The sequence below is a fragment of the Choloepus didactylus genome, chromosome 17 (assembly GCF_015220235.1).
Source record: "Choloepus didactylus isolate mChoDid1 chromosome 17, mChoDid1.pri, whole genome shotgun sequence".
Classification (NCBI taxonomy): Eukaryota; Metazoa; Chordata; class Mammalia; order Pilosa; family Megalonychidae; genus Choloepus; species Choloepus didactylus.
In genome coordinates this window covers 71931829-71943167 of record NC_051323.1, presented here as the reverse complement: position 1 = coordinate 71943167, position 11339 = coordinate 71931829, and the positions used below count along the sequence as shown (strand labels likewise).

Sequence of the window (11339 nt, the reverse complement as noted above, 5' to 3'; positions counted from 1 at the left end):
AGGCCCTGGGTTCCAAACGGCTCCCGGCAAAGGAGACACACAGGTGGACACTCATGCTGACAGGGTCAGACTTCAGGAACATGCAGCTCACAGAATGAGACTTACAGGAAACAGGACAAGAAAAGAGGCCCAAGCTCCGACCCATCAGTTTTGGACACGTTTCCTTCTGCCTTGATGTTTCGATAAGCAGCTAGGACAGAACGTGCTTGACAACTGCCATTTCCCATTTTGGGGGGACTATAAATTCCCAATGCCACCCCCCCATACCCCTCACTGCTAACACCTTTGAATACCTGCTTTTACTTGGTGTGGTCAATTCACTGTTAATAAAGTTCTCTTCTTTCTATTTGCAGTAGCAGTTCTTTTGACACTCACTTATTTTTCAACGTAGTGTATTGTATATATCTTTGTAAGGTACCTTTTGAGGATAAAGGGGTAGAAGATGATTCAAATAATAATTTATTGACTATGTACGTGCCAGTGACTATTCTAAGCACTTTGTGGGCATTAGCTCATTCATCCCCCTTATGAGGTAGGTACCATCGTCATCACCCCCATTTTACAGATGGGGAAACTGGGGTGCAGAGCAGTTAAGTAGCTTGCCCCAGATTTCACTTCTAGTGAGTGGGTGAGCTGGAATACGAACCCAGGTGTACGTGCAGAGGGGGAATGGCTGCTGGGTGGATAAGGAAGCACTAGGTTTCTAAGAGAACCTCAGCTAGCCACCCTGTTCAGTTATCTGGAGACCCAAAGTCTGTGTGGGGGTGCATAGATATGCATACATGTGTACATGGATGCTTCTATGCACTGTAAATGTAATGCAGGATATACATGACATTGTTAACTGCAGTTATATCCAGCTAATAGGGGAAAGGAGGGGGACTTCTACTTTTCTTCTGTATTTTTCTTTATTGTTTATACTTTAAAATAAAACATACATAGTTTGTATAATAGAACACTTAGTGTGGTATGATATAAATCTGCATTCATCCTTCCACACACCCAGAAGGCGGCCGGGTTTTGCCCTGTGTCCCCTCACTCCTGCTCCACGGTGCACTGGGGATGGGAGGTGCAGGAGGGGTCCATATTGAGGAGTTGAGGTTCTTTTCTGTCTCAGGAGCTCTCCTGCCAACAGTCTACAGATGGCACCTGGTCGGCTGAGGGAGGGACACTGATTCTGCAAGTTGCAGGTGTGGGGTGGGTTAACTTCCCCCAGCTCGGGCAGCGGCGTGGGGGTGAGGATGCTCGCGCGCCTGGATGCAGCAGGGCGGGGGGACGCCCGCTGAGGCCGCACAGCAGAGCTCTGTGGGGTTGGGGACAGCTGAGAGGGACTCAGGGACTGGCCTGCGGTCAGTGGGTGACCGCTCGGCCGGGCCTCAGCACCTGCCCTGTAGTGAGGGACCATGTTCGCCGGGAGCGTCCCGTGGCAGGTGGGCCACAGACAAAGCCGCGGGGGGCAGCTGCAGCCCCGGGGTTCCCAGCCAACCTGACGGGAGCAGGGGGGTGACAAGGCCAGAGATCAATCCCCTCTGCCGGGAGCCCAGTTCAATTTGATGCTGAGAAACTAATAAAGGTGTCATTTCTTACACTGCTTTAAAAGAGAGAGGGGAGGGGGAGGCAGAGAGAGAGAGAATGAGAGAGGGAGAGCTGTCAGGGAGCTTTTCCCTTTTTACTGAGTTTGGAAACAGGGTAGTTGGTGCAGAGGAAAAGGTCATTGAATTAGATAAAAGGAAATGACCCAGGAACCTGGGGATTCCGAGCAAGCCGCCACAGGCAGGCCCGGGGTCTCCAGATCTGGTCCTGCCTGGAACTAGAGAGACTCTGGTCCTCCACTGGGGCTGGGCAGGTGCCTGGGGCTCAACAGAGCGGCCTGGGGCAGGGGTGCGGACGGGGGAGAGGCCTAGGGTGGAGAAACCCAGCCCAACTACAGGCTCCCCTCCATCCGTTGGGCCAGATGCTCGGTCTCCACGTCGGCCTTCCTAGCGAGAGGGGGGAAAGGATCCCAGCGGCTTAAGGCAAAGCTTGAAAACCTGTCATTTTCAATCTCCAGGGCCCTCCACTGGACTGGGATGTGGGAAGCACTGTTCCAGCTGCTGGGGACACAGGCGACAAGACAGATGCAGAGAGAGCGGTCATCATCAGACAGAGAACTGTAAAGTTAGTGGCAGGTCCTGCAAGTCCTGTGAAGAAAAGCAAAGTGGGATGAGGAGTGAGGAGGATGGGGGCAGCTGCTATTTTAGAAAGTCGCTAAGAAGACCCCTTTGAGGAGCGGTTCCAGCGGGGACCTGGAAGGAGTGAGGACGTGGCCCGGCGGACTCTGGGATGAGGGTCCTCGGGATGAGCGCAGGCAGGAGAGCGCTGGCAGCGTCCACGGCCCAGCACGCGGCCGGAGCGTGAAGAACGAGGAGGGAAGCCCGAGGGGGCCGGCGGCGGATCCAGACCCATTTATTCTCACGGCCACGCGGGTTGGGAGAAGTGACCGGGTCGGCTTTACCTCTTGGGCCGAGCCTCTGGAGGGGAGTGGTGGGTCAAGTGGCCGAGGGGAGATGGGGGAGGACATGGCTGTGGCCCAGGAGGGGTGAGGTGAAGCTTGACCGTGGTCTGGCGGGGTAAGCGGGGTGAAGGGGGCGACAGGGGCGATGGAGTTTAACGCTGGGTTACGTGTGGGAGAGGAGGAAAGCTGAGGAATTGGGGCTGAGCCCAAGGCTGCCAGGATGGGGATACCGGAGGGGAGCACGCAGGGGCTTGGAGGACCCAGAGTTCTGTTTCTGATGGTGAATTTGAGACACCTACAGGCTGTTAGTCCACGAGCTTGGGGATCAGGGAGAGTCCAAGGCTGGAGGTTTCCTTTCTGAAGCATTTGGCATATAGAAGGCATTTATAACTGTAACAGTGACTTTTAAAACATCATCTTAAAAAACTGTCAACAGGCAGAAAATTATAAAACGTAACCGTCAAAGCTAGAGACAGGATACAATGGAAGCTCCCGTTCTCACAAAGGATCAATTTGTAAATGTAAAGTCTGCAAACACATGTAAACGTAAAGTTTGCACCTTTCTCAGATGTCTCCTGGCTCCTGAAGAAAACAGGAAAACAGGAGATAACAAATTACTAAAGTTCTCCAAACCTGTTACACGATATATAAATGTAAAGTTTGCACCTTTCACAAATGTCTCCTGGCTCCTGAAGAAAACAGGAAAATGGGAAATAAATAAATAAATTCCCTTTGTCTCTAGTGGGTTTAGCCAATTAAAGAATCTGTGAGAAATTACCCCAAACCTCCCAGATAGGTGGCCTTTTGCCTATCACTCTTGTTGCATGTTAATCGAGTAATTATCTCTCTTTGTCACTGAACCTGGGGATAAAACCAAATCGGAGAAACACTTGGGGGAAACAGATTTGGGAAGGTTTCCTTTCCCCTGCATTCCGCCAGCAGGAAATAAACCATCTTTTCCTTGTCAGCCAGGTTTGGTGTAACTTCTATTAGGACCCATATTTGGGAAGTGCCCTTTCTTCATAACCACCAGTTGAGATCACTCCAGGTAGAGCAGAGGGTGGAGAACTGAGTCTTTGGGAAATCCCATGCTTAGAATTTAGGAGGGGAAGGACCCACACCAGGGGACTGAACAGGAGCGTCCAACCATGCAGGAGGGGAATTGGGCCAGCATGGTGGCCTCGCAGCCAAGCGAAGAAAGCCTTTCCCGAAGGAAGAAGTGGGCAACCGCATCAAATCTACTGAGAGCAGGGAGAGAGGTGCCTTGAGAATGAGCTATAGGATTTCACAACGTGAAGTTCATGGACCTCAAGGGAGACCTCCACAAAAGCCTATTCAGTGGGCGAACAAAAGCCTGACTGAAGTGAGTTGAGTAAAATGGGAAGGGAGGGGTGGGAACGGTGGGATAGGTGGCTTTCCCAAGGAACTTTGCTGGAAAGGGCGCACAGGAATGTGTCTGTAGCTTGAGGGGAATGTGGCTGTGGGAAGGGTTTTTTTGTTTCTAACAATGGAAATATTTCAGTATGTTCATATGCTGATGAGAGCGATCCAGTAGGGAGGGGAAACCGATGGTGCAGGAGCAAAGACTCAGGAAGGAGAGGAGGGAGGATGGGGAGCAAAGCCCTGGAGGGGGTGGGGGAGGGGCTCCAGAGCCCCAGTGGAGGCGCTGCCCCTTCTTGGTAGCACAGACGGCAGTGACAGAGCAGGAAGACAGCAGGGTCAACGGGTTCAGACACCATTGACCATTGACCATTGACCATTGACCGTTGACTGGTAGAGCTGGCGGTGGGAGCGTGTGGAAGTTCTATTCTGATTACATTGCTTTTTTTCTCTGTAATAATGCAAGACGATTATTTGAGAATGGGAAGCAGGAAAGTACTGGGACTTTGAGAGGAAAGGAGGTGGGGAGCAGTTTTCCAGGACAGAGAATAGAACAGGAAGATGTAATGCTGGGAGTCCACTTGCGGTGTGTGACCAGACGATCGGCTGCATGTTTCTGCAGCCACGGTGAGCTACACCAGTGCAGGCCCAAGGTGGGCAAAGGACTGGATGTAACTAGTCCTGGGGCGTGACATGCAGCTTTGATGAAAGAGCAGGGAGTTTACCGTAATCATAAAGAAGGTCAGGAAACACAAATCCTCACTTTCCTCCTCACAGCTTGAGGGAAGTGAGAAACAGTGAAAAGGTGACGGCCAAATGTCAGAGCGGAGCTGTGAGAGGGAAAGACAGGTGCTGGTGTTCAGAGAGTGGAGCTCTGTGGCCCACCTCAGATCCTGCTCGAGATTGGGGTGCGATGTGGGCAAGGGGGGCTGTCTTGTGGGTGAGGTAAAGCGCTAGGCCTGCCCTTCCAGCCTGTACAGACAACCTGGGGCTAAGAGCATTTGGGGGAATGTTCCACTCCATGTTTAAGAAGTATTTGGATTATTTTAGAGTAAAAACCTGTTGTAACAGAGAAGTTAAGAATTAACAAATAATTATGATTACTGAATCATTATATAGATGAGTATTTGGATGTTTCACTCCATATTTAAGAAGTACTCGGCTTATTTTAGAGTAAAAACCAATTGTAACCGAGAAATTAAGAATTAACAAATACTATGATTACTGAATCATTATATAGATGTTCTTCTTACTTTCTAGTATATTAGAATAGCCAGAAGGAAATATCTGAAATTTCTGAACTGTAACCCAGCTGCCTCAATCTTTGATAGCAACCATGTAAGCTTTGATAATAACTATATACCCTTTATATTGTGATTGTAAAAACCTTGTGACTAGCCCCATTTGTATCCCTTAATCCTGTTTTTCAACTTTAGTGTCTTATGATCACAAAAGATAGCTCTTAATGTTTATTAATGAAAGAATTTGAGTCAGTTCAGAACGAACTCACCCCAAGTCGTAAATTATCTTGCTAGACAAAGCTGAACCTAACAAAAATTGGTGCACTTGACATGTGCAATAGCTTAAACTTTAATGTATAAGTGATCTACACCTTATTATATTAAAAATCACACCCATCATATTGAGGCCACCATTTTTTTACATATGTTCTGTGACTAAGCATGTAATCAGACTGTCCAAGCTCAATAATTAGATCATCTCTAAACTCATTGTCTTGAGCCATTGTGCTCATTATCCTAAAACCTACCCATCTTTTGATACTATAAAACTATCAGAATTACTGCAGTTTGGGGAGACAGATTTTTAGGCTGATAGGCCATCTGATCTCCTGCTTTACACTTAGCAATAAACTTTCTCTCTTTGAAACCCCAGTGTCTCAGGAATTGGTCATTTGAGCTCATCAGAGAACCCCCACCCCCCACTTTTGATTGGTATCACTGCCACATGGTATAATAGAAACAACTAACACTGAGTACAGTGCAATGTCCTGGGCACTGTTCTAAGTCCTTTCACATATTAAATCACTGCATCCTTCCAAGATCCCTCTGAAGTTGCTGTGCCCATTTTATATTTGAGAAAACTGGCAAATCAGAGATTGACTGGATTTTCTATGTGTAGATCTTACATATGATTCATGATCATTGGTTGGTTGAAGTTTTTTTTTTATTATTAAATAATCTTTATAATAGTTATAAGTACAGTTGTGAAAATGTAATCCTTCCTACCCCCACCTTTGGTAAACACACGTGTTATAAAAATAATGCAGAAATGTGAAAATCAATCGATTGTAAGTCCCTGAAATATGAACAACTCTCTCTCACCCATATGCAAAGTTAAAGATGGCTGTTTAAAAATAGAATTCATTACTGGTTTCGATCAAGTTCTTTCCCTGATTCTTAATCTCCAGCCAAAGTCTCCATTGTGGGAAAAACACTAATTTGTGGAGTCAAACTTGAGGAGAGGGCAAACCTGTCCAAGCTTCACAAGCTCGGTGAAGGCAGCAGCCACCTTCTTCAGTACCCCCGCTGCAGTACCTAGAATTTAATAGGGTTCTTAGTTTACAGAGCGAGTCCGCGGGTGCCCCTATCACTTCCTCCTCTTTCCTCCTTGATGCTGCCCTCCTTTCTTCTTGCCACCCAAGCCAGGCGGCCCGGAATTCATCCAGCCCCCCAAGCCCCCTTTCCTCTTCCCTCCCTGGCTGGGCGGGCCCCCTTTCCTCTTGCCCCCAGGACCCTGCCGGCCCCCTTTTCTCTTGCCCTTTTGGCTCATTTCTCTTCTCTTGGCGGCTTCCTCCTGGCCCTCCTCCCTCATCTGCTTATTGGTGGCCCTCGTCACGTCCAGCTGAGGCTTCTTGCTGACTCTCAGCAGTTCTAACTGGTTCTTCTTCTCGGCTGAAACTTCCTCTTCTTGCCAGAGCCCCGGGGCGCCTTCTCCTTGGGTAGGCGCTCTTGAAAGCGCCCCACAGAGGCGGTAGAAACTTTGGCCACCTGCATGGCACGGCCCAGCTCCTCCTTGCTCTGATGTCCAGTAGGATGCAAACCGGCCGCGCTAGGTAGCTGCGTCTTGTGCGCGCGGGCCAGGTTACGCAGCCGGTTCACCTCGTTCTTGGCCACCCGTTCCTTTTTGGCCTGAATTCGCTTGGCGAACTGGTCATCCAAGGCGTCGGCGCCGCCGGGCACCTCGATCAGCCACTCACTCCTTGGTGTCGTCCCGGGCGCGCTGGTAGCCCCAGCGGCGCCGCCACTGGCCGCTCACCTCGTCCCACACCGGATTGGTCTTCTTTTCGGGACGGATGCCCTTGAGGCGCGCAAACTGCTGCCAGCGAGTAAGCGGCCGCGGCCGGGGTACCGGCTTCTCGCGCGGCAGGCGGGTAGTGGGTTCGGGCAGCCGTGCCACCACAGCCTCCTCCACGCGCTCGGTCGGCAGTTGCCAGAGCTGGTTGATGAGCAGCTACGCGTCGTCTCGCGCCAGGGCCCGTAGTTCGGCCTCCAGCGTGGGTCCGGCGCGCCGCAGACCCGTTGTGGGGTTCCGGTCCGAGGCCAGCAGGTTACCCAGGTCGAACTCCAGATCCAGTTCTTTGTGCACCGTGATGCGCTGCAGCTTCTCTGCCTCGTCCCGTTCCGCCTTTGCCAGCAGCTCCTCCGCGGACTGGCCCTCCATGGCTCCTGTCCGGCTAACTTGCTCCGAACTGCAGGGCAGGTTACTTTTCCAACAGCGCCGGTTCTAAGTCGGGTCACGAAGACACGTGCAGACGCTTAGGTACTCGATCCGGAAGAGAAATGAAGTCGTTTTATAGTGTTGACTATACTGAGGTGTTTCCCTGTGAGTCACAGAAAGGGATTCATTCACTAGAAGGGGAAAGCATTTTGTGGAAAATTGTACCAACGAGATAAGGATACTATGCTTTGAAAAAGCACCTTTCTTAGTTTTCTTACATGTAAAAGAATCCTCTTTGTTGATATTAGGATTTGTGAAGTTGATTTTGAATGTATCAGCCTGAGGAAATTGGGCTAAGGCAGTGGTGTCCAAGGAAAGCACGGGCTGCCCCCAGGCGATCTCAGAAATGAGTGAAGACTTTTTGGTGGCTGCAGTGCCTGGGTGGGGAGGTAAGGAATCCACACAACGCAGCGAGTCATGGTTTAAGTAGAGAGTTTAAGGTTTATTAGACGAAGAAAGCAGAAGAAAGCAGGTGGGAGCCAGCGAAAAGAAAGAAAAATGGCTCCAGCTCTGTATCTGAGAGCAGCATTTTCTAAAGGAAAAACCCATGTTGGGTGTTGGGAGGGAAGGGTGCCTGCTGAGTGTGTTCTGTGCCTCGATTGGGTGAGTGCTTATCAATTTCTGGGCTGATTGGTTGCTAGGGTTCTGAGTATTATTCTTCTTTGAAATGTATCTGTGTTATCTATGTGGAGGAAGCAGGCCTTTTGGCTTGTTTGTGGTCGTTCATCTTATGGGCATATCTGATCTTGCCTTGTCCGCTCCCTGGGGTCTAGGTGCCACTGTGACTGGGATTTCTAAAACAGCCTTCAACCCTTAGTTCATGGTGCACCTGGTATCTATGAGATAAGCAGCAGGGCCCCTGGATCAGACATTCCTTCTATATGTTAGCCTCTTTTTTCTGGGGTCTGACAGAATCGCTGGCATTTATGGGAAGGGGTCAGGAATACTGATGTTCTGCAAAGTGTGGGTTTGTTCATGAAGGTGTAAAACCTGTTTACACTTAAGCAAAAGTTTTTGTCCAGTTTTAACTGACGTTTCCTAGAAATACACCAAATTTTCTAGGAAAATGACTCCTAAATCAAGGGAAGACTGTACTTTGTTTTGATCAGAATTTTACCAAGTTGCTTACCATTTTAGAAAATCAAGTCACTCTGCCTGTGATCTTTCAGTTACCAAGGCAACATACACTAATAGACCACATTAGTTTCAGTTGTAGTCACAATGACTCCACTTGTATATAGACAGATATAATGACTTAGCCCTGATTGCTAAGTATCAGCTATAAAGAGAAATGCATGTTGTTCATTAGAAATGGGTGCAATCGTCTTAACTACTTGATTGTGTATTCTAATGTAGTCATGCTGGAGGATTTATATATTGAAAATATATTCTTCTTCTTCATGGTTAGCAGATTATATTGATGTTTAAAGATTGTTCTGTTGTTGCTATGTTATCTGTGAACTTCATTTCAGAACAGTAAAGAGATCATCACATAATACGTGTGGGAGCCCTGGGCCCGGGGCCTTCCCCAAGTGCCTTGAAGACTGTGCACACAGCAGCTCGCATGACCTAGGTCAGTTAAGGTTTGACCTACTCTCCTTGTAGGATCAGGCCTCTGGTGCCAAATGTAACCTACAGCTCACCTCCCTCTGGAAACTACCTCCCTCCCTGAAACTCCCTGAGACACTTTATCTACAAGATAACCTACAATCCTCCCCTCTTCCCTGTTGACTACAGTCGACCCCTCCCTGTGTTCACAAGACCCCCACTCCCGAGCTTATGCTCTCAAACCCATTGGAATGTCTTTGTCCTAACCCTTGTGAACCACTCCCTGGCACCCCCTGCTTTGGCGAAGCACCTTCACGTTGAGCTCTGAACCTGCCAGGGCAATGTGACAGACTTCCATTTCCTTAGTAAATAAGCCCTGAATAAAAGCTCATGCCTCAGAACGTGCCTGGTGTCATCTTTAGTCCTTTGGCTGCAAAAGCACCCTTGGGCTGTGACAATACTTGTTACCTAAAGGGAGTAGAATCTGGTAGTGTGAAGAACCACCTGGTGAAAGAACAGCCAGGAAAGAGGTTGTGTCACACTTGGGCCGAGGTGGCGGAGTGTCCCAGGGGTCTGTTGGTGAAGAGAGAACCCAAATGCGTGATTTGGAGCAAAAGAGAGTACTGTGCCAGAGGGACCCGGAGAGGAGGGGCATGGGAGCTGGAAGGGGTTGCTGGAGAGGCCAAGGAAGCCAGGATAATAGAGAGGGGCAGGAGCCGCCTCCCACAGGACCTTCTAGGGACTGTTAAGAGGGTTTGTGCCCCGTTGAGAAGCCACTGAAAGGTTTAAACAAGAGAATATCAACACTTCTTAGAAGGACTCAGTATGTGCAATGGATTGGAGGAGAGGGAGATGATGCTGATTCCACAAGCAGGAGGCTGTGCAGAAATCTAGCAGTGAGACAACGATGGCTTGGATTAGGGTGTAGGCAGTAGATATGGTGAGATGTACAAAAAGGGATTACAGAAAACCTTAGCAGGTTGAGTGACAAGACTTGGAGATTCCTGTGAGTATCTTGCATAACTGAAGCTCTAGCACTCTCTAGCTCAGAATAGCAATTCTTCAGAAAGAGAAGCACAAATCAGCCAGATTTAATCTGAGAGTCTTTTAAAGAAAACAAACAGGCTTATTGAGGTATGCATACAATAAACTGCACACATTTAAAGTGGACAATTTGACAAATTTTGGCATGATATATAAACCAGTGAAAGCATCTGTCCTAGTTTGCTAATGCTGCGGAATGCAAAACACCAAAGATGGATAGGCTTTTATAAAACTGGGGTTTATTCTGCTACACAGTTACAGTCTTAAGACCACAAAGCATCCAAAGTAACACACCAGCAATCGGGTACCTTCACCGGAGGATGGCCAATGGCATCCGGAAAACCTCTGCTAGCTAGGAAGGCACGTGGCTGGCATCTGCTCCAAAGTTCAGGTTTCAAAATGGCTTTCTCCCAGGACGTTCCTCTCTAGCAAGCTTGCTCCTCTCCAAAACATCACTCACAGCTGCACTCCGTTCAGTCTCTTTGAGTCAGCATCTTTTATATGGCTCCACTGATCAAGGCCCACCCTGAATGGGTGGGGTCACACCTCCATGGGAGTATCCCACCAAAGTCACCACCCACAGCTGGGTGGGGCACATTCCAAGCAAATCTAACCAGCACCAAAACGTCTGTCCCACAAGACCACAAAGATAATGGCATTTGGGGGACACAATACATTCAAACTGGCACAGCATCTCCACAATCAAGATAGTGAACATATCCATCACCTCCCAAAGTGTCCTCATCTCTCCTTTTGTCCCTCTGTGCAATCTCCCCGTCCCCAAGCAACCACCGATAAGCTGTCATTAGAGATTACATTGCATTTTCAAGAATTTTATATAAATGGAATCATACAGTATGTATGCTTTTTGTTCTGCCTTCTTTCACAGCATAATTATCTTATATTCATCCATGTGTTGCATGCAACGATAGTTCATTCCTTTCATTGCTATCATTTTATTGTATGGATATATAGCAATTTGTTTATCAGTTTCTCTTTTGAGGGACATTTTGGTTGTTTGTAGTGTGGGGCTATTTGAAATAAAACTGCTGTAACATTTGTGTTCAAGTCTTTATATGGTTATATGCTTTCTTTTCTTTTGAATGAATATTTAGGAGTGGAATATCTGGATCAT

The 11339-nt window shown here is 48.4% G+C and overlaps 1 pseudogene; it reads right to left on the bottom strand.

Annotated features, from left to right (window-relative positions):
• Positions 1 to 6481: 6481 nt before the first annotated feature.
• LOC119511962 lies at positions 6482 to 7555 on the bottom strand (annotated as a pseudogene).
• Positions 7556 to 11339: the final 3784 nt, after the last annotated feature.